Source organism: Bubalus kerabau, chromosome 10 (assembly GCF_029407905.1).
Source record: "Bubalus kerabau isolate K-KA32 ecotype Philippines breed swamp buffalo chromosome 10, PCC_UOA_SB_1v2, whole genome shotgun sequence".
NCBI lineage: Eukaryota > Metazoa > Chordata > Mammalia > Artiodactyla > Bovidae > Bubalus > Bubalus kerabau.
Genome location: NC_073633.1, coordinates 61,125,865 through 61,148,258, shown reverse-complemented (window position 1 = coordinate 61,148,258; position 22,394 = coordinate 61,125,865). Strand labels below are relative to the sequence as shown.

The following is a 22,394-nucleotide window of genomic DNA, read 5'->3' as shown; positions in this document are numbered from 1 at the left end:
TGCCCTGCTTCATTACGTATTCCTAGGCCAAATTTGCCTGTTACCCCAGGTGTTTCTTAACTTCCTACTTTTGCATTCCAGTCCTCTATAATGAAAAGGACATGTTTTTTGGGTGTTAGTTCTAAAAGGTCTTGTAGGTCTTCATAGAACCGTTCAACTTCAGCTTCTTCAGCATTACTGGTTGGGGCATAGACTTGGATTACCGTGATATTGAATGGTTTGCCTTGGAAACCAACTGAGATCATTCTGTTGTTTTTGAGATTGCATCCAAGTACTGCATTTTGGACTCTTTTGTTGACCATGATGGCTACTCCATTTCTTCTAAGTGATTCCTGCCCACAGTAGTAGATACAATGGTCATCTGAGTCAAATTCACCCATTCCAGTCCATTTTAGTTCACTGATTCCTAGAATGTTGGTGTTCACTCTTGCCATCTCCTGTTTGACCACTTCCAATTTGCCTTGATTCATAGACCTAACATTCCAGGTTCCTATGCAATATTTCTCTTTACAGCATTGGACCTTGCTTCTATCACCAGTCACATCCACAACTGGGTGTTGTTTTTGCTTTGGCTCCATCCCTTCATTCTTTCTGGAGTTATTTCTCCACTGATCTCCAGTAGCATATTGGGCACCTAGTGACCTGGGGAGTTCTTCTTTCAGTATCCTATCATTTTGCCTTTTCATACTATTCACGGGGTTCTCAAGGCAAGAATACTGAAGTGGTTTGCCATTCCCTTCTCCAGTGGACCACATTCTGTCAGACCTCTCAACGATGACCCGCCTGTCTTGGGTGGCCCCACATGTCATGGCTTAGTTTCACTGAGTTAGACAAGGCTGTGGTCCATGTGATTAGATTGACTAGTTTTCCTGTGTTTACAGTTAGTGTGTCTGCCCTCTGATGCCTCTCACAACACCTACCATCTTACTTGGGTTTCTCTTACCCTGGACGTGGTGTATCTCTTCACGGCTGCTCCAGCAAAGCGCAGCTGCTGCTCCTTACCTTTGAAGTGGGGTATCTCCTTACAGCCACCCCTCCTGACCTTGAACGTGGAGCAGCTCCTCTCAGCCCTCCTGCGCCCACACAGTATATAAAAGTACAGAGGGGCAATTCATAGGCAATATACAGAGACCAGCTCTATTTGACTGGAAGAGTGTATAAGTGGAGGTGATCCTGGGAGCCACACTAAAAAATATATATCAGGGCCTTGAATGCAGAGTCAGAGTTTATACTTCATTTAGAAATGAAGTGAAGGACTTCCTCTGGTGATAGAGCAAATGCTTCTCCTCAGCAACTACAAGTGTGTTAGAGAAATAGCTTGAGACTTTAACGGCTTCTGAATTTAAAATCTGGCTGAGGTGAAGTATACATCTAGAGATGACTGTGCTCGGTTCCATGATCTTTGATACTAGTCATTTGTCTATTTGAAAAAAATAATAATCTGTAATAGATCAAGTAACTGTGGTCTAAATGACTCCCTTGGAAATATCAAAAGGGGGATGTGTCAGTGCAGTATTTGGGAACCTGCTTTGGAGAAGTGCTGATTTTCTGCTCTGCTGTTCAGGAAAACTTTCCTAGCAATAATATTTACCGTCTCCCAGTGTTTCACCCTCATTCTCTCCTCAGTGTGGGTGAAACCCCTTCTCAGGGCCGGTAGTATTACAAAAAGACAACTAGATATATGCCTCCTAATAGGAGATCTTATCACTACTCATGAGATAATCTTACCAAATAAATTGTCCCTGAACCTGATCAAGGCGCTAAACCCAAATACCAATCTACTGAAAATACAGTGAAATAGAGTTCAGTGAAAAAACAACACTGCAGGAATAGAATCAGCAAAACTCCAGACTATAGGAAACTCTGTAGTTATAGAACAAATTGTCTCCTCATCATCTTTATCTATTAAAAATAAATAAATGCAAGAAGAGAAAGAGGAGGTGGGGGAAGAAAAACCAATAGGTTAAGACACAAAAAGTCAATCACAATGTGTGGACTTAATTTGAATCCTGATTCAAACAAACATAATTTTTTAAGTTATTGTTAAAATGACTTTTTAAAGTTATGATACTTGAGACAATTGGAAGTTTTTATCTGTTTTGATATTAAACAAATTGTTATTAAATAAAATGTGGATCGAGCTCCTTTCTGATACAATCTCCACTCAGTTTTCTGAGTGGTCTTCAGTTCAGTTCAGTTCAGTTCAGTTGCTCAGTCGTGTCCGACTCTTTGTGACCCCATGAATCACAGAACGCCAGGCCTCCCTGTCCATCACCAACTCCTGGAGTTCACTCAAACTCACGTCCATCGAGTTGGTGATGCCATCCAGCCATCTCATCCTCTGTCTTCCCCTTCTCCTCCTGCCCCCAGTCCCTCCTAACATCAGTCTTTTCTAATGAGTCAACTCTTCACATGAGGTGGCCAAAGTATTGGAGTTTCAGCTTTACCATCATTCCTTCCAAAAAGTGTTGCAAGAGGGCATAAGAGGGCAGACACATTGAAACCATAATCACAGAAAACTAGTCAGTCTAATCACATGGACCACAGCCTGGTCTAACACAATGAAACTAAGCCATGCCATGTGGGGCCACCCAAGACAGGCGGGTCATGGTGGAGAGGTCTGACAGAATGTGGTCCACTGGAGAAGGGAATGGCAAACCACTTCAGTATTCTTGCCTTGAGAATCCCATGAACGGTATGAAAAGGCAAAATGATAGGATACTGAAAGAGGAACTCCCCAGGTCGGTAGGTGCCTAATATGCTACTGGAGATCAGTGGAGAAATAACTCCAGAAAGAATGAAGGGATGGAGCCAAAGCATAAACAATACCCAGTTGTGGTCTTTAGAAATAGTCGTATTATGACAATTTCCTGCTTTAAGCATTTAAAAATGACATAGACTAAGCAACAGTTACTTACCATTGTCTAAAGTTTAATGTGGTCTAGTTCCTGTCCTCCTCTTCAACCTTGCCGCATGCTCTTCCAGCCCTTGTTCACTCCTCCAGTCTCACAGACAGAGGTATGATGAAACCCTTGGTAAGGGAGATGTAAAATAAAAGAAGAAGAGGCCCTATGTGTTTCTCTATGTACATATATGTATATAAATATATTTTAACTATCTAGAAATATATATGATGCATTAATAATTATGCTTATGTTTTTTGGTGGGTGGAGGTTTGGATTGAGTTGAAAAATTTTTACCTCCTTTATTGATAATGTTCAATCCAGTTCTCTACCTATATAGGAAAAATGCACTCCTGTGCTTCTTCTCACCCTACCACGCTTCATATCTGATCACCAAGTGTGTGGGATGTTTTTCTTCACATCAAGCAATTCTCTGTGACACCAGCTGGGTGTGTGCGTGTGTGCGTGAGCGCACATGCTCAGTTGCTCAGTCGAGCCTGACTCTTTGTGATCCCAGGGACTGCAGCCCGCTAGGCTCCTCTGTTCTTGGGGTTTTCCAGGTAAGAACACTGGAGTGAATTGCCATTATCTCTTCCTGGGGATCTTGCCAACCCAGGAATTGAACCTGCATCTCCTGCATTTCAGGAGGATTCTTTGCTGCAGAGACACCAGGGAAGTGGTGTCCCAGAGTTCAATTCAATTCTGACACTGACTACATGGAGCTGGTATCAGATCTCACAAGTGACGGCTCAGTCCCCACTTCAGACACAAGTTGCAAGTCTCAGGTTGTCATCTGCTCTTCTGACATACCCACTGTAAATTGGGATTTACAGTTACAGAACCCAAACCTTTCTTGGGTTCAATAATTTGCTAGAATGACTCACAGAACTCAGTGAAAACTCTTTCCTGGCTTCTTATAAAGGACATGAATGATGAGCCAAGTGAAGAGGCATATAGGGAAAGTCCAGGAGGGTCCTGAGTGTAGGAGTTTCTGTCTTCCTGTCTTGGTGGAGTTGGGCTTCACCACCCTCCTGGCATGTAACTGTGGTCATCAACCTGGAGGCTCTCTGAACCCTGTATAATTGGGATTTTTATGGAGGCTTCATCACTTAGGCATGATTGATCATTAACTCAATCTCCAGCCTCTTTACCCTACCAAGGGATGAAAATTCCAAGTTTCTAATCATGGCTTGGTCTTTCTGGTGACCATGCAGCATCCTGAAGCTACCCAGGAGCCCACCAAAAGTCAGCTCGTTAGAACACAAGACACTCTTATCACCGAGGAAATTATGAGAATTTTAGGAGCTTTGTGCCAGGAACCAGGGGCAGAGACCAATGTAAGTGTTTTCTATTTTTCCATACTACCTTAAAAATAAATTGATGTATCACCTGGAAAATTAAGTCAGATTAAAAAAAAAAAAGTTTAGTTAACATAGTGCTTCCCTTTTTCAAATGTCCTAAATAGAGACAATTAGACCCTTCCATGTTTTCACAGTAGATTGGTTATAGCCCTCTTCTAGTATTGCATGTATTGGAAAAGGAAATGGCAACCCACTCCAGTGTTCTTGCCTGGAGAATCCCAGGGATGGGAAGCCTGGTGGGCTGTCGTCTATGGGGTTGCACAGAGTCGGACACGACTGAAGCGACTTAGCAGCAGCAGCAGCATTGCATGTATCCTACACATATTTATTGAGGACCCCTAAAATGTAGCTTATAAAGGTAGTCACATTCCCTAAAGGAGTTCATTCTGTCTGATTGTTATGGTTACCATTTCTCTTTTAAAATAACCTGTTTGCCACATGTACTATTTGTTAGTTTGCTTTTTTCCCACTGTAACCATACATCTCAGAGGTTTTCCTATGATAGGAGATTCTTATCAAATGTGTAAGAAAATGGTTGTTTTAATGGGGAACTTGGGACAGATCTTTGTAAGAAGATTCTGAGATTCTGATAGATTACTGTGCCTGGGATTATGTGTAGTTTTATGACATTCAGTCATTTTTTTTTTTCTGAATTGTGTGTAGTTTTATGAATTTTCAAACATTATTTTCTAAATTCCTTTAACTTGTAAAGGAATCCAGAGCCCAGAGTAATATACTGTTTTTTAGGAAGAAAATCTCAGAGACCCCGAAATTCCAGTAACTTACTCTTCTTCATAGCAAATTCTAGGAATAGACCCAGAGGGAGCTATGGCTTCAAGTCTATCTGTAATTCATCTAGTGATTCATCTATCTGTTCACCTGATCAAATCTTTTGGTTCACAATGGATTTGAAATCATTAATTTTATCTAGTAATGAGACTGCTATTCTAAAATGACTGATATGGCATCTCTAAGAGGAATTCATCAAAATAACACTGAGATCATTGTTGGAATAACTTACCTGCAAAATGAGTGTTGTGATGGCAACAATACTCATTCATATGTAGGGTCATTGGAATTAAAAGCAAAAACAAAGTCTCCCTCCTATAGAGCTACATTTCATATATGCTAAATGACTATGAAAGCTTCTCTGCCATATTGGTTTAACTTGTACTCTCTGTTACAGAAAAATATAGAATCAAGTGTTTTTACCAGTTCAGTTCAGTCGCTCAGTTGTGTCCGACTATTTTCAACCCCATGGACTGCAGCACGCCAGGCTTCTTTGTCCATCACCAACTCCTGGAACTTGCTCAAAGTCGTGTCCATTTAGTTGGTGATGCCATCCAACCATCTCATTCTCTGTCATCCCCTTCTCCTCCTGCCTTCAGTCTTTCCCAGCATCAGGGTCTTCTCCAATGAGACAGTTCTTCCCATCAGGTGGCCAAAATAGTGGAGCTTCAGCATCAGCATCCATCCTTCCAATGAATTTTCAGAACTGATTTCCTTTAGGATGAACTGGTTGGATCTCCTTGCAGTCCAAGCAACTCTCAAGAGTCTTCTCCAACACCACAGTTCAAAAGCATCAATTCTATGACACTCAGCTTTCTTTATAGTCCAACTCCCACATCCATACATGACTACTGGAAAAACTATAGCTTTGACTAGATGGACCTTTGTTGGCAAAGTAATGTCTCTGCTTTTTAATATGCTGTATAGGTTGGTCATAGCTTTTCTTCCAAGGAGCAAGCATCTTTTAATGTCATGGTTTCAGTCCCCATCTGCAGTGATTTTGGAGCCCAAGGAAATAAAATCTGTCACTGTTTCCATTGTTTCCCCAACTATTTGACGGGAAGTGGTGAGACTGGATGCCATGATCTTAATTGTTTGAATGTTGAGTTTTAAACCAGCTTTTTCCCTCTCCTCTTGCACTTTCATCAACATGCTTTTTAGTTCCTCTTTGCTTTCTGCCTTAATGATGGTGTCCTCCGTATATCTGATGTTATTGATATACATTTTTACTAGTACAAAGATCAATAACAAGCCATGACAGGTTCAGTGGCCTTAGTCAAGCAGAGTAGCCTGGGATAGTTCTTCTAAGATAGCTGGGTCTGGTGATTGCCTCTACAACATCCTTCCCTTTATCTTCCTGGAACTGTAACAATCATCAGATCCCCAATTCTTCATTCATGTGCACATTCCCATTTTTGCATGGGTTTTGTTCAAGATTATAAAGAAAATAATGCATACCAACATAATATAGATATATATGTCACAAAGAATTGCACTTTTCCAATTTTATTGGAAAATCATAAGACCAGGGATTGTACACACACCCACACACACACACACCCACACACACACACACACACAGAGTTTAACCTTTCCATGCTGCTGCTAAGTCACTTCAGTCGTGTCCGACTCTGTGCGACCCCATAGACAGCAGCCCACCAGGCTTCCCCGTCTCTGGAATTCTCCAGGCAAGAACACTAGAGTGGGTTGCCATTTCCTTCTCCAATGCATGAAAGTGAAAAGTGAAAGTGAAGTCGCTCAGTCATGTCCGACTCTGTGCGACCCCATGGACTGCCGCCTACCAGGCTCCTCCGTCCATGGGATTTTCCAGGCAAGAGTACTGGAGTGGGGTGCTATTGCCTTCCCCGATAGGCACATTTTAAAACTGTCTTACCAGGAAACATTTTTAACCAAGCAATTTAATGTTTACTTTTTGATCATTTGCAAATAATGAACTTCCTACAAGAGATTTCCATCTTTTTCATCAAACATCAGTGAACCCCTTAAAGGTCATTTTAATTTTGCAATACACTGCCAGAGAAGATCAGCAAAGTTTGAAATAGCTGAAGATTTAGGTCTGTTTACAATTGCCTCTTTAACTTGGAGCTAGAAAATCAGTTGTCATTTCTGTAACTTTGCAGTTTGTGACTGCCTTATGTGTTTTATTGACCTGAATCACTCTGAGCAGACTTATCAAAGCTCAGTAGTCTCTATTCCTTTGACCAAAGATGTCCAAAGAATTTGATAGTGCTTGATGAACTGGCTGAAGATTTTACTTGGAAAAGAGCAGTTTTGTCTGAGTAGAACCACAATAAATGACCACAAACCCAAATCTCCAAACCTAGCTTCTCTGTGATTTGGGTGCCAGAATTTTCTGGGGTATTTCAGTGCTAAGAGGCTGTAACATCTAAAAAAGGATAGAATGTCCCTTTCCTTTTACAGGCTTCCTATGGAAACGAGACAGCAAAAGAGACACTGACGTATAGAACGGTCTTATGGACTCTGTGGGAGAGGGAGAGGGTGGGATGATTTGGGAGAATGGCATTGAAACATGTATAATATCATATATGAAACGAGTCGCCAGTCCAGGTTCGATGCACGATACTGGATGCTTGGGGCTGGTGCACTGGGACGACCCAGAGGGATGGTATGGGGAGGGAGGTGGGAGGAAGGTTCAGGATGGGGAACATGTGTATACCTGTGGTGGATTCATGTTGATATATGGCAAAACCAATACAATATTGTAAAGTTAAAGAAAAAAACAAAAGAAAAATCTAAACTGGTTAAATCTAACAATCCCCCTGCTCCTACACTGTATTCTACACCTGTGCTACTGAACTTTGCATGAAAAGAAAACAGACCTGATTGGTGGTATCACTGTAAATCTATGGCCATACAAATGTTGGTGCATTTCAGGGCTCACACGTGAGTCTCCTTCTCTTTTTCATTTACACTCTCCCCCTGTGTGATTTCATCCATTCTTAGGGTTTTCTTTAAATGCAGTTTTTATACTGAGAATTTATCTTTAGCTCAGATCTTCACTTTGAGTACCTATGCATCCAATTACCTATATATCAGCTGTTTCATACATATCTCAAAATTAACATGTTAAAAAATCCTCAAAATTTAAAGATTTACTGACAATCTGATTACCATTACTTGAAATGTATCACTTCTTCTATCAGTACCTCATGATCATTATCTCTTTGGGCACTAACTGTTGTTGTTGTTCATTCACTAAGTCATGTATGACTGTTTGCAACCCCATGGATTGTAGCACACCAGGCTCCTCTGTCTTCCACTATCTCCCAGAGTTTGCTCACATTCAGGTCCATTGAGTCTGTGATGCTAACTATATATCTCTTCAACCACATGGCTTTTAAACTGGTCTCCCTGCTTTCATTTTTGCCTACCCTTCATCAAAATCTTCCCACCAGCCCCTTTCCCATACGGTGAAAGCAATTAATTTAAAAATACATTTATTGAGGTATAATGTATAATATATCTATAGTAAAATGCATGGATATTAAGCATTATACCCAAATAATTAGCATCCAGATAAAATAGGATGCTCTTAGCATTCCAAGATGAGTATTGGTTCTTAAATCTGTTTCAGTTTTTTTGTAATTTTTAATGCTAGAATTTCATTTGATTTGTTTTATGTATATTTCTGTTTTATGGTGAAATTCTGTATCTTATGAATTTCCTCCAATACATATGTAATATGCTCCTTAAAAATCTATCTTTCATAATTCTAATATCTGGATAACCTGTGTTAACTTGTTTTCATTGTCCTTTTGTTCTCTTCATTTTTTAGTTGTTTGGTTCTATCTCCTGACATGCTTGGTAGTGTTTTTTTTAATTATTATTATTATTGAATCATTATTATATGTAAAAAAGTGTATAGTTTAAAAATGATTTTATCTTTGTCTATTAAGAATTCATTTCTTTTCCAGAGTACAGATGGAATAAGTTCAAGTTGCTTTGCCGAGTTAGAGACTGGTTTATTTCCAAATTTTATCCTCCTCCTAGAGTAGATTTCTTCAGGGATTTCAATAGAAATCTTGAGGCCTCTAGCAGTTGTTTTGGCCTGTCAGGCTTCTATAACCATGAACTGGGTGATTAAACAAACAAACAAACAAACATTTATTTCTCACAGTTCTGGAGGGTGGAAATCCAAAACATGGTGCTGGCAGATCTGGCGTGTGAGGGGGTGCATTTCCTGGTTCACAGATGGCTGTCTGTTTTGCAATGTCCAAAAATGGTGGAGAGAAGAAAACAGAAGAAAGCTATTTCTTGACCCTTGTGAGGTCAGTAATCTTTTTCATGATCACTCCACTCATAACCTCATCTAATCCTAATTACCTTTCAAAGCCCCTACTTCCTAATACCATCACATTCATGGGTAGGGATTTAACATATGAATTTTGAGGGACACAAATAGTCAGTCCACAACAGTAGTGTTCCCTTTCCTTGAAGGCTCCTGAATTTTAATTTTTATCTACCCAGAACTGAAATACCTGCTTAGCATTTCAGTCTCTTAGCAATCACTTTCTGTTTGGTTCCTTGGTGTCTCACTTGCATTTGTGCAGTTTAGGAATTAGCAGATGCTTCTGGGGAAATAGCCTATAGAATTTCATTGTTCATGTAATTTTTTTTCCTACGGTCTGGAATCTTGTCACCCCAGTTACCAGTATTTTGGTAATTATTCAATGCCTTCATACAGCTCTTTATTATTTTTTTAAATAGTTTATATTTATTCCTGGTATGGGAGTTAGTTTGATATTAAAATTCTCCTCCATTTTAAATGCAAAAATCAAATCACATCACCCCTTTGGTTGAAACTCTCCAATAAGTGTCCATTGCAAGTAGTGTAAAATACAAACTCCACTCTATGATCTAAAATAGTGCAAACAATCTGCATTGAGTAACAGAATTGGATACAAGACTAGGATCTTTTGATTCCCAGTCCAGGACTGCAACAATTATGTCTCATGAGGGTGCTTTGCCGTGTGAAAAGCATCATTTGCATTTTGATGCATTGACTGGGATTCCTCCTACCTCCTGGTTAATTTAATGTAAGACTTAGTTATTTGTGTGTTATTTCTATTTCTGGAACCTATCACAGAGCCTGCATCACAGAAGCCCTTCAGTGTTTATGAAACTGAACGAAGAAACTTTTCATGTTTCCCCAAAGTTTGTATCATTGCCAAAATTATTTAAAAAGTCCTTAGACTATTTGAATCTAGCCCTGTATAGTGAGAGATTTAAATCTCAGTCTCTTGCTATCTTCCTCCCAGTGCCACACACACATACACACAAACACACACACATGTACACATACACACTTTCCTTTTTTTCCAAAACTTCTCCCCTTTCTCCTAGCCCTTTTCATTAGCAGTTAATTATTATTCAAACAGAAATTTATAGGTATATTGAAAGTCCTTAACTGTTTCCAGGACTGTTTTATAATTCTGTGACTTGAGAGCACTGCCTTCATGCTACATGTAAGGAAACTGAAGTTTGTGCAGGTTAAATGACTTGCTTAAGGTCATTGACTTGACTTGAGCGCAGTAAGACAGCAAAATGCCCTTTTTCTGATTCACAGCTTGTGATTATTTTTTATAGCCTGTCTTTGCCATGTTGATATATTAATAGATATTTCCCCCTTTGATCTGTGGTTATTTCCCCTGTTGATTATAGTTTTTCTTTACAAATATTTTTAAAGCTGAAAATCTTACATTTTTTTACTAAACAAAATTATATTCATCATTCCCATATGTAGACAAGATAAGTGGAGTTTATGTAGATCAAGGGCTGTGGGACTCGGAGCTCATACCATTTGTCTTCCTCATTCTCTCCCCACTGTTCACTCTCCCTTGGGGAACAAGAGACCCAAAGAACAGAATTTTAAAAACACAGGTCAGGTAAATCAGTTCAAATTACTAAACCAGCTACCTTTGTTTAGTGTTTTTTGCATAACAGTTTTGGGATATATATTATCACATTTAATGCCCTTAACATCCTCTGTGAAGCATCTGAGATATGCTGAGATCTACTGATATTACAGATGAGAAAGTCAAGACTCAGGCTAAGCAATCTTCAATAAATCATAAACATTTTTAAAAATGAACACAGTGACACCAAAGTATTATGTCGTAGAGTCCAGTATTCTTTTTTTCCACATTTAGGGACAATGTGTATAAACTTTTACCAGATCCTTCTTAATATAATTACCTGGGAACTGGAGGTCTAGTGTGATGTAAAAGTGTTTGTGCCATTATAGAGTATTTTCATTAAAATTCAGTTTTCCAAATTTCAAAGAAAATGTTATAGGGCATCCAGAGCCTTAAGAGCCTCGTGTTCTGGCTAAAGAATTTTCAAGTTGAAAATTTCGCTGCTTTTGTAGAACTTGCTCCTGTGTATCTGTGTCATGATTCCCAGACTGATTACTCATCCTATTAATTCTTGAAGCATGTGTCTGCACAACTGGGAATATGCTGACCATAGCGAAGTATTCTGGTCTCCTTTTGGGGAGTGTAAGAGCAAAACAAATATTTTAAAATGACAAGGAAACCCTTTTATGTATATGTCTTAATATTTTCTTACTTTCTCAGAGTATTTTTAAAAAGCCACAGACTTTTACGTGATTAAATTAAATGGTTCTGAGTGCCCATTCGACTCTTGAGCAGGCATCTGTCTTTCCTGCCCTGCATCTTTGTTTACCTGTAGTGTCCTCGTATTTTAAAAACAGAAACCCTGAGGGTGTTCACTTAATCCTGATGGCTCTTGTTTCATGGAATAAAAAAGAAGAAAATCTTATGAGTTCTTTTGGAGAGCAGTATTCTCTGCCTCTGTGGTTATCACTGCACTGGTGTTGTGTTGACAATAAGAGATCCCTTGGCCAGTTGCAGTCTGTGTCTCTTGCTGGAAGCCTGTAGATGGCTTTGGCAGATTAATACTCCTGTTGTTCTGGAAGGAAGGCAGTTTCTGTCCTCTGTGACTGAAGTTCATAGTCTGAGAGTTGCTCAGGGTGCATATCTGAGAGAATGAAACATTTCCACAGTTCTTTGCTCTGTGGTGGTGTTGCACGCCATCACAGGCCTGGGGTCTGTCAATTGTGGTTATTTGATGACTCGTTCACAAACACATACGCACCTAGACTCACACTCTCCTAACACATTTACTCATATACTCACATACACAGAGGCATACACATGCACTTGTGCAGTCTCATGCACATATGTTATGTTAGTCCCTCAGTTGTGTCCAACTCCTTGGGACCCCGTGGACTCGCCAGGCTCCTCTGTCCATGGAATTCTCCAGGCAAGAATACTGGAGTGAGTTTCCATTCCCTTCTCCAGCACACATATAAATACGTATACTCACCCTTTCCCTGAGGGGCGTGTGCCAGGTGACCGGGCGCAGTTCACCTTCATCACCTTCATATTGAGGCTTTGAGAGTGGAAACCCTACCTTAGACACAAAGCCACTCTGTTTCCTGACACAAGGCGAACACTATTTCTTCCAAGCAAAAGCCATACCTGGTGGTGTGTATAGGACATTTTATAGTTTACCAAGTGTGTGGAGATAAATTATCTTATATGAAAACACAATCGTATTATTTTCCTTTTAGAAATTAAAAAGAAAATAAAGTTTCAGCATTCATGGACATGCTCAAGTTCACAGAGCTTTTACAAGATAGTACTGTCTCTCATTCTGTCTCTTCTATTTTTCTCAATCTAGGGTGCTTTATTTAAAAAATAATAAAAGTTATTCTGACATAAAAATTATTCAGACACAAAAATGCAAAAAAACAATGTACCCATGCACAAACTACCTAGTTGAAGAAATGAAATATTGCAAATAGAATTGAACCCTGTGTGTGTCTCTTTATCCCCCTTTCTTTCTTCCTGGTAAGTAACCACTATTTTGTATCTGGTGTTTATTATTTTTTTACATTTCTTTAAATTTTTACTGCATATGAATGTATTTTTAAACAATTCTAGTGCATCTTCTTACAAGTTTTATAACTTTTTGTTGTCTCAGTTTTGTCATGTGTGAAATAAAAAAATGGTAATTTTGTAATTATAATCACAGTAGATTTTTAAAAATACCTTTTAAAAATTTAAAATAATGCTGCTATAAACATTCTTTCACATGTGGCCATGGAAGAGAGCCTCTAAGGAATATATAGAATTAGTGAGTTGCCCAGTCATGGAAATGCATGTCTTTAGCCCAACTGGATATTACCAAATTGCTTCCAGAAGCTGTACCCAGTTAAATTTACACTGGCAGTGTATGAAAATGCCATATCCCTGCCAACTTTTTATATAATTTATTAATTTCTGCCTTTTTAAAGGAATTGTTAATTCATATGTTTTGTCATTTTTCTGGTTGACTGTTTTTATCTCTCAGTTGTAGGGATTCTTCATAATCCCTATTTAAATCAGTTAATTGTGTTTATCATAACCCATGACCTTTTTTTCACCCATTTAGAGTGACTTTTGGTTAAGTTTTATATTTAGTGCAGTAAAACTTGACATGTTCTTTCTTTATGAGATGCATCCTTTGGGATTTTGTTGAAAATTTTCCATACTCTAAGGTCATATACTCTCTTAAAATTTCTTCTAAAAGTCCTAGAATTTTAATTTTTATAGATAGTTCTCTAATTTTGACATTTAAAAGGAATAGCATGAGATAGAAATCTAATTTTATTTTTTCATATGTGTGTATAATTATCTCAGCATAATTCACTCAGTCTTCCATTTTTCTCATTGATCTGCACTGCTATCTCTGTCTTGTACCTAGTACATATTATATATGTATATATCTATATCTATCTGTAGATATTAATACATACAGGATCACTTGGAGATTCTAGCTTCTGTTCCATTAGTACATTTGTTTTCTAAACCAAATCCTCAATCTCAATTACTTTATGTTAAATATAACATGAAATAATATTATAGTTTTTATTGCTTGTTGTTTCTAAAGCAAATCCTCAATCTTATTTTTTTCTTTTTTAAAAATTAATTTGTTTATTTTAATTGGAAGATAATTGTTTTACAATATTGTGATAGTTTTTGCCATACATCAGTATGAATCGGCCACAGGTATACATGTATCCCCTCCATCCTGAAGCCCCACTCCCCACCCCAACACTCCAGGTTGTCACAGTTAATTATATTAAGGATTACATAAATTAATATTTATCATAGTTTTTTATTGTTTTCTTGGATATTTTCAGCCATTTGTTCTTGCATGAGATTTAAGAACCTGCTCAAATTTGATTAAAAAAGCCTTGATGGACATTTTGATTGTCACATTATTACCATTACTCTATATTGCCCTTTTTGTACAATAGAACTTCATTTTTTTTTAATCTATTTTTTTTTCAGTTTGTGACTATATGATTTTGGTCACCTCAAGGAGGTCCATTTTGGATCTGAATTTATGGCTTCTTAATGTGTCTAGTAAGTTTTAAGGCCACTGATAACTGCCTCATGGTAGAGAGTATGGATTTAAGTAACTAAAATGATCACTGCCACCATACTTTATTTTTTAATTAATTTTTATTGAAGTGTAGTTGTTTTACAATGCTGTGTTAGTGTCTGCTGTGTGAATCACATACAGCAAAGTGAATCAGCTGTATGTGATTTATTTAGTAGCTCAGCTGATTTATTTAGTAGCTCAGGCATGTCTGACTCTTTGTGACCCCATGGACTGTAGCCAGCCAGGCTCCTCTGTCTATGTTATTCCCCTGTAAGAATACTGGAGCGGGTTGCATGCCCTCCTCCAGGGGATATTCCCCACCAGGGATGGAACCCGTTTTCTGTGTCTCCTGCATTGCAGGCGGATTCTTCATCGCTGAGCCAAGCGAGAAGCCCAGTTGGTAATGTATTTCCGATCAAAACCAAGCTTTTAGGTTTTTCTTCACTCTTTGTTAGGTATTCCAAGACCTGTAATTATTGCCATCCGTTTTTAACACTTGGTGTTGACCTCCCTGCCCGAGGCCCGGCAGGCCTGCCCACCTGAACCTGATGCCTGTTTATGACCTGGGCTCCCAATCATCCCCCAGCCAGGCCCCATTTCTCTTTGCTCGCTTCCCTCTCAGACCCTGCCGCGTCCTCTTCCCTGGAGCCCCGGCACCTGTGGCTAACGACCCTGATGGGAGGCACCTGGGACCTCCCCGCGAAAGCGTGGCCAGGAGAGCCCCTAAAACAGGCCAGGTGGGCCTGAGGCGAGGGGAGCAGTGAGCATGCGCTCTGGGAAGACCCGTGGGCTGTGTCTGGGAGGAAGGAGAGCTTGGAGGAGGGAGTCTGGGGGAGCTCAAGGGGCCCCAGAGCAGGCGGTGTGGTCGAAGGACGGCCTGAATGAGGCCGCAGCAGTTCCTGGACGGAGAGTAGGTAAGAAGGCAGCCCTGGAGGACAAAGAAAGCCCCACCTCTCCCCTTTAACCCCGTGACTCAAGTGAGCCCACAGCACCCTGAGTGAGTAAACTTAGTTCCCTTGGGACTGGCCTCCTTCACTGGCGGGCTGACAGTCAAGGCAATTGGATGAGCCTCCCATCCCCCCAGCCCCCACACCTGATGCCTGAAATTATTTTCATAGCAAATAAGGCCTTTCATTTCCATACTTAAAAGACTGAATTATAATACAGAAGACAAATATTTCCTGACCCAATGAATTCGTAGTAAAGTACACGGGACGCAAAAGACCAATGTTTGGAGTCTCCCCTGTTCCCTTGGGCTGTTAACCTGAAATCTGAGTCGGGGAGAAACGGGGTGGGTGTTGGGGTGCAGAGCCTCCGCGGTGGGCGGCTGTGACGTCAGCTGTGATAGGGTCGCTACTTGAGTTATTTCATCTGCATGAGATCAAGCTCAGGACGCCGGTGTAGGAGAAACATTTCACAAATCGCTGCGCCGCAAAAGTAATTTTAAGCATTGAGTTACTCAAAAGATGCTTACTGTTCATGAGCATGAACTTAGAGAACAAGTATGCTCACGCCAAAAGGGACAGAAATAAATGTGGGGTTTTCTTTAATTATATTGGTTCCTTGTTAAATATAACAGACACTGCTTCTCTGAGTGTCTAGAGACTATGTTCCAGGGTGGCAATAACTGTTTTTTCCCTTTGACTTAAATCTCTCTCTCCATCTCCTTGTCGTCCCCTGCCAGCGGTGCTGGAATGGCCTCATTCCCAGGTCTGCCCCGCATGGGTTATGGGGCTTGGAAATCTTTTCTGCTGTGGGACACAGATTCCCCAGCCCTTTAAAAATAATCTAAGGTACATACAGTCGTGGTTAAAATAGTGACTCAGCCACTAAGTGAGTGGATTTTTTTTTTTAATCCATGATAAACATGTTTGAAAATTATCTAATTGTTTCCTCATTCCCTAAATTGTGAAACAGAGTCCACTGGAGCAGTCTAGGGAGGCCCTTCCATTCAGACAGCACTTTTTCTCTTTAATGTATTTCTATGTTCATTGTCTGCTTTGATTCAATGCTAGTAAAGTAGGCAGGGCAAGTGTCGCTCTGCTCATTTGACAAACCAGAAAGATAAAACACGACAGGGCAAAGGTTTGCTTTCCTCCCAGAGTAAATTAGGAGCAGACCCAGATCTAGAAGTGAGGTGGGCCACGTTGGGTGGTGTCCTGACCCCAGCTTCACACAACTTCAGACCCTTGTATCCAGGACTCATGAGCTCACCTGAATCTCACTAGCCCTGAGTCAGATGAGCTGCGGAGGTACCCCCTCCACTATGTTGTCAGTCATCCAGCCAGCACCCTCCTCCCTCCAGATAGGATGGGGGCATCAACCCTGAGCCAGGGATTAGGGCAGGAGGAGCTCTGCATTTGTTCAGCTAAGGTTCTTAAAGCAGAACTTGTAGTGAACAGCATTCTCCATACCACATGTCAGTGATAGACAAAATGTCCTAAATAGTGTTAGGAATTTCCTAAATAGTGTTAGTTCCTAACATACTGTTAATTAGAAATTAATGTGTCAAGGTGCTTCAGACTTAGAACATGACACTTCACTCACAGGGGCTTTGCTAATCATTCTGTGGCCATGGTGGCAGAGTCAGGGTCTCTGTTCTGTCCCTCTCAGACCTTTGTTTTGTGTCTTGATCAGTTCTGTCATTCTCTGTCCTCTGTGGGTATGTTTGTGCATGAGGATAGAAAGGGTAGGTGGATATGTATAAATTTGCTGCAGTATATACAGTGCCTGACTGATCTGTTATGCAGTCTTTGCTATCCTGCCTACAAATCCCTACACACTTTCTTTCCTCCACTCTATGCAGCAAGTTTTTGTCTTAGACCATTGACTCCATTAGTTATTAGCCTCCCTTTCTGCCTTTCCAGGAGGGAGAAGTTGTTTACCTTTCAAGAAATATTATGGTTTAGGTGGAAAAGATCTGGTTTACTGTGGAGCCCTGAGAGGAAGATCCAGGAAATAAAATAACCCTGTATTTCTGACATTTCCTAGCTGCCCAGAGCATCTCTCTACAGCTGACATAATTTTTCAAAAGATACAGGTTTTTAATACATCACTTATAATGTGAAACATGTTAGCATTTAAGATATTGGTTATTTTTTCTGCATAGAATATGACGTATACTCATTTTACATGTTATCACCTTTCCAATAACTCAGTTCACCACTTAAATTTATTGGAAAGCAATTTTAAAATGTATTAATAGCTTGACACTCCTGACAGACACAAGTGTCCCTGAACAAGTGGAAAGATACTTCTTGTTCTTGCACAGAATGACTGAACATTATAAAGATTTCATTTTCCCCGATTAATTTTTTTATTTTAAAATTATCCAGTTTTCTTGAGATATGATTGACATATATAGGCACTATGTAAATTTACATCTGTATAGCATATAATTTGACTTACATATAATGTGAAATACCTCAGTAAATTTAGTTAGCATCTGTCATTCCCTGTAGATACTAAAAAATAAAAGTTTTTCTTCCTTGTGGTGAGAATTCTTAGGTTTATTAACTTCAAACATACCATACTTCTCCTATGGGTTGTCTGATTTTGTTTTCTGTTGGATTTCACATATGAGAGCATACATTGTATGCCTTTCTCTTTTATTTCACTTAGGATGATGCCTTCAATATGCATCTGTGTTTTTGTACATGGCAGGATTTCCTTTTTATGGCTGATGGGGGCTTCCTTCGTAGTTCAGCTGGTAAAGAATCCGCCTGCAATGCAGGAGACCCCGGTTCGATTCCTGGGTTGGGAAGATCTGCTGGAGAAGGGTTAGGCTACCCACTCCAGTATTCTTGGGCTCCTTGTGGCTCAGCTGGTAAAGAATCCACCTGCAATGCGGGAGACCTGGGTTCAATCCCTGGGTTGAGAAGATCCCCTGGAGAAGGGAAAGGCTAGCCACTCCAGTATTCTGGCCTGGAGAATCCCATGGACTATGCAGTCCATGGGGTCACAAAGAGTCGGACCCAACTGAGTGACTTTCACTTTCACTTTTCAGTATTCCATTGTGTATATACCACCCTCGTGGGTTGATGGACACTTGTGTTGTTTCCATGTCTTAGCTATTGTAAATAATGTAGCTAAGAACATGGTGGTACAGATGTCTCTCTGACATAGTGCTTTTGTTTCCTTAGATGTATTCCCAGAAGTGGTACTGCTGGCTTATATGGTAGTTCTACTATTAATTTTTGAGGAACCTCTGTGCTGTTTTCCATAGTGGCTGCACCAATTTATAGTCATCCCAACAATGCATGAAAGTGAATGTTACTCAGTCATGTCTGACTCTCTGTGACTCCGTGGACTATATAGTCCATGGAATTCTCTAGGCCAGAATACTGGAGTGCGTAGTTGTTCCCTTCATCAGGGGATCTTCCCAACCCATAGATGGAACCCAGGTCTCCCATATTGCAGGCTGATTCTTTGCCAGCTGAGCCACCAGGGACGCCCCCAACAATGCATAAGTATTCCCTTTTCTCTACAGCCTTGCCAGCGTTTGTTACTGCTTGTCCTTTTGATAATAGCTATTCTGACAAGTGTGAGGAGAAGACTCATTGTAGTTTTGATTTGCATTTTCCTAATGATTACTGTTGAGCACCTTTTAACAATTTTAATCTGTTAACCATATGTGTATAACTTCCTTGGAAAATGTCTTTCCAGGTGCTTTGCCTATTTTTTTTTTATTGGATTATTTGGGTTTTTGCTAATTGAGTTGATTTTATATTTTGGAAAATTATTGAAATTAAAATTTAAAATTATTAAAATTTCTTGTTTCATATATGATGTGCAAATGTATTCCCCCATTCTGTAGATTGTCTTTTCATTTTGCTGATTTATTTCTGTTGCTCCGCAGAATCCTTTAGTTCAGACAAAGATTGAAGAAAAATGTTAGCGTGAACTACATGTAAGGTACTGTCTGCTCACAAATGGTTCAAATCTACTAGGAAAGTAAGAAGCTGGGTAGAACAATTTATCATTCAACAAAACCTGCCTGATGAAATTATTGAATTTGTTTAGGGGTTAAAATAATGTATTGTTTTTAAACAGAGATCTAAAAGACTGAATGAAATGAGTAGATTATACCTCTCACTTCTCAGAACTTGGCCTCATAGCCACCTCTCAAAATGTTTGTTTCTTCCCCATGTCCAAATAACGTGCTTATACTGCTGTTGGTTCTCGGTATTAATCATCCTTTGTAAGGTGATCTGGTGGCAAGCTTGAATTTTCTTTGGTTTATATCCAAAAGTATCTCAGATGTCACTTTCTGAGAATCTTGTCTCGGAGGCTCTTTATGTAGCAAAGTCTCGAGTTCTCATAACTACAGGACCTCTGTAGTTCTGGGAGCAGCTGGGGAAAGGGTTCTTAAAGTTCAGGGTTCATATATAGGATTTAATTCACTTTGTTCTTGTCTCATTCCCAGCATTTGCCTGGATTTTCTGGGTCCATAGACTCTCAGATTCAATTTATCACGAGAACAAACCTTGGCTCTCTTTCCTGAAGCATGACCATTGGACTCTGCATTATGGTGAACAGAATCCTGAGGTTCAAATACTATATGCAGATGGTCAGCCATTCTCTTGCTTTCTCCCTCTTTCTTCTGGTGCACACTCATTATTACCTAGTGTTTCAGAGTCTGGCATATGTCAAAGGTTCTTGTGACTAAAACATGTTTCTTTCTTGTAGTAACTACTCACTTAAGGTTCTTTCCTATTGCTTCTTTCATTCTGAGGGTCTTCCTGTATTTTAACTTCTTACACTTTAGTGCTGTCACAAGAGAGAGAAGAGATACTTGCTTTGGGCCAATTCATCAAGTTTAAACGCAAGTTCCATGTTGCATTTTAAAGCCCTTGGGTGAAGGGTTTAAATAAAATAACACCCTCTACTACAAATGACAGACAAACAAACAAACAAAAAAAACCCTACCAGTTTGTAATGAAAAATACAGAGAGGAAAATCATACTGACTATTGTAGAAATCATGAAAATCTGAATCACGGCAGTCATCAGACTCAGCAGGAGAGAGTGAATGTGAGAGGAGTTTAGGAAGTTGTTTCAACCAATTCAGGTGACTTACTGAGTATGGGGGTAAATATAATGAATAGAATAAAAAGGGTAGGATAACTCTAAGACTTTTGACTTGATGATTCAGTGGAAGCCATTGCCTTCCTTTAAACAGAGAGAATCCAGGAGGAAGATAGGCAAAGGAAAAGGTCAGCTCTATTTTATTTATTTATTTATTTTAAAATCAGAGATGCCTGGGGCTCACTCAAGCAGAGATGGTCACTAGGCAGATACTTTGTTCTTGAAGTTTGAAAGGCAGTGATTGCAATTATGCTAGTGTTATCCTGAATAAAGTATTTGTAATAAGCTCTAATAATTTTATTTGTTGGTATAGCAGTATTTCTTGATCCTTTGACTCCTTGAGCAAATATAAGTAATACAGTGATTCCATCTCAGAAACATCTGCCTTTGTTTAAAATGAGGAAGAATTATAAGACCTTTGAGACTCATGCTTTTAGAAATAGAAAATGATACATAAAGCAGAATTTGAAGGCCGAAATTTGGGTCTGTCAGAGTGGATAATTTCCTTTCTTATAAAAGTGAACCATTACTGATCCTAATTCCAAGTTGAAGAGAATAAATATTGAGACAAGAACTTGAAATACCCCAGTGACCACCTAAATTCCTCCACACCTTAAAAATATCAAGTGGTGATGTTCAGGTGTGCTGTTAAAAAGGGATTCTGATTTGAGAGTTTGCACAGAGTGACTTGTGATAGACTGCTGCTGCTGCTAAGTCGCTTCAGTCGTGTCCAACTCTGTGTGACCCCATAGATGGCAGCCCACCGGGTTCCCCGTCCCTGGGATTCTCCAGGCAAGAACACTGGAGTGGGTTGCCATTTCCTTCTCCAATGCATGAAAGTGAAAAGTGAAAGTGAAGTTGCTCAGTTGTGTCCAACTCAGTGACCCCATGGACTGCAGCCCACCAGGCTCCTCCGTCCATGGGGTTTTCCAGGCAAGAGTACTGGAGTGTGTTGCCATTGCCTTTTCTGTGTGATGGACTAGATTGGAATAAAAGTAGCATATGATCATTTCACATACAGTCTTGTTCTCTTATTTTTCTCTTTAGTTTCAGCTGAAAGTCATCCTCCTTTCTTCAAATCAAGTCAGTCCCTTATTTTATGTTCCATGTGATATTTCTATCTCATCCTACCCACTGAATTTCTTTATGGAGACTTTTTTTCTTCCATTCATCTTCCAAAAAGACATTTAATAGATAATCTACCATAAGACTAAGGCTTAAATTGGCCAAAACATCAAAAGTAGTAACATGGATATACCTAGAAATTATCATAGTAAGTGAAGTAAGTCAGACAGAAGACAAATATCCTATGATATCTTTTATATGTGGAATCTAAAATATAATACAAATAAACTTATTTGCAAAGCATAAACAGGCTCACAGACATAGAGAACAAACATGGTTATTAAAAGGGAAAAGGGGTAGGGAGAAATAAATTATGAGTATGAGATTGTTAACAGATAACACAACTACATATAAAATAATTAAACAAAGATTTACTGTAAAACACAGGAACTAGATTCAATACCTTGTAATAATAATCTGTAGTGGAAAAGAATCTGAAGCTGTATACCTGAAACTAACAAACTATTCTAAATCAACTATAGTTAAAAAAAAGTACTAAAGACAGTTGGACAATAATCAAAGTTGACTGAGGATGCACTGGCAGTTGGCAGGCAGGCAAGATGGAAAAAGCACCTGCCTTGTTTTTTTGAGCTTTCAGACTAAGCGCCACACAGCAGCATACTGATTTCCAGGGA

At 39.5% G+C, this 22,394-nt stretch overlaps 1 protein-coding gene across 3 annotated transcripts in view; it reads left to right on the top strand.

Moving 5' to 3' along the window:
* UNC13C (unc-13 homolog C) overlaps positions 1–22,394 on the top strand; it is an 860,874-nt gene that overhangs the window by 267,633 nt on the left and 570,847 nt on the right. Inside the window, exon 1 of one of the 3 annotated variants that reach the window (XM_055537913.1) lies at positions 14,531–14,948. The exons of 1 other annotated variant lie outside the window; for it this stretch is intronic. The gene's annotated coding sequence lies outside the window, so the exon portion shown is untranslated. Of the gene's footprint in view, positions 1–14,530; positions 14,949–15,265; positions 15,463–22,394 lie in introns of those variants that run through there. One more of the 3 variants, XM_055537912.1, reaches the window with a different exon arrangement.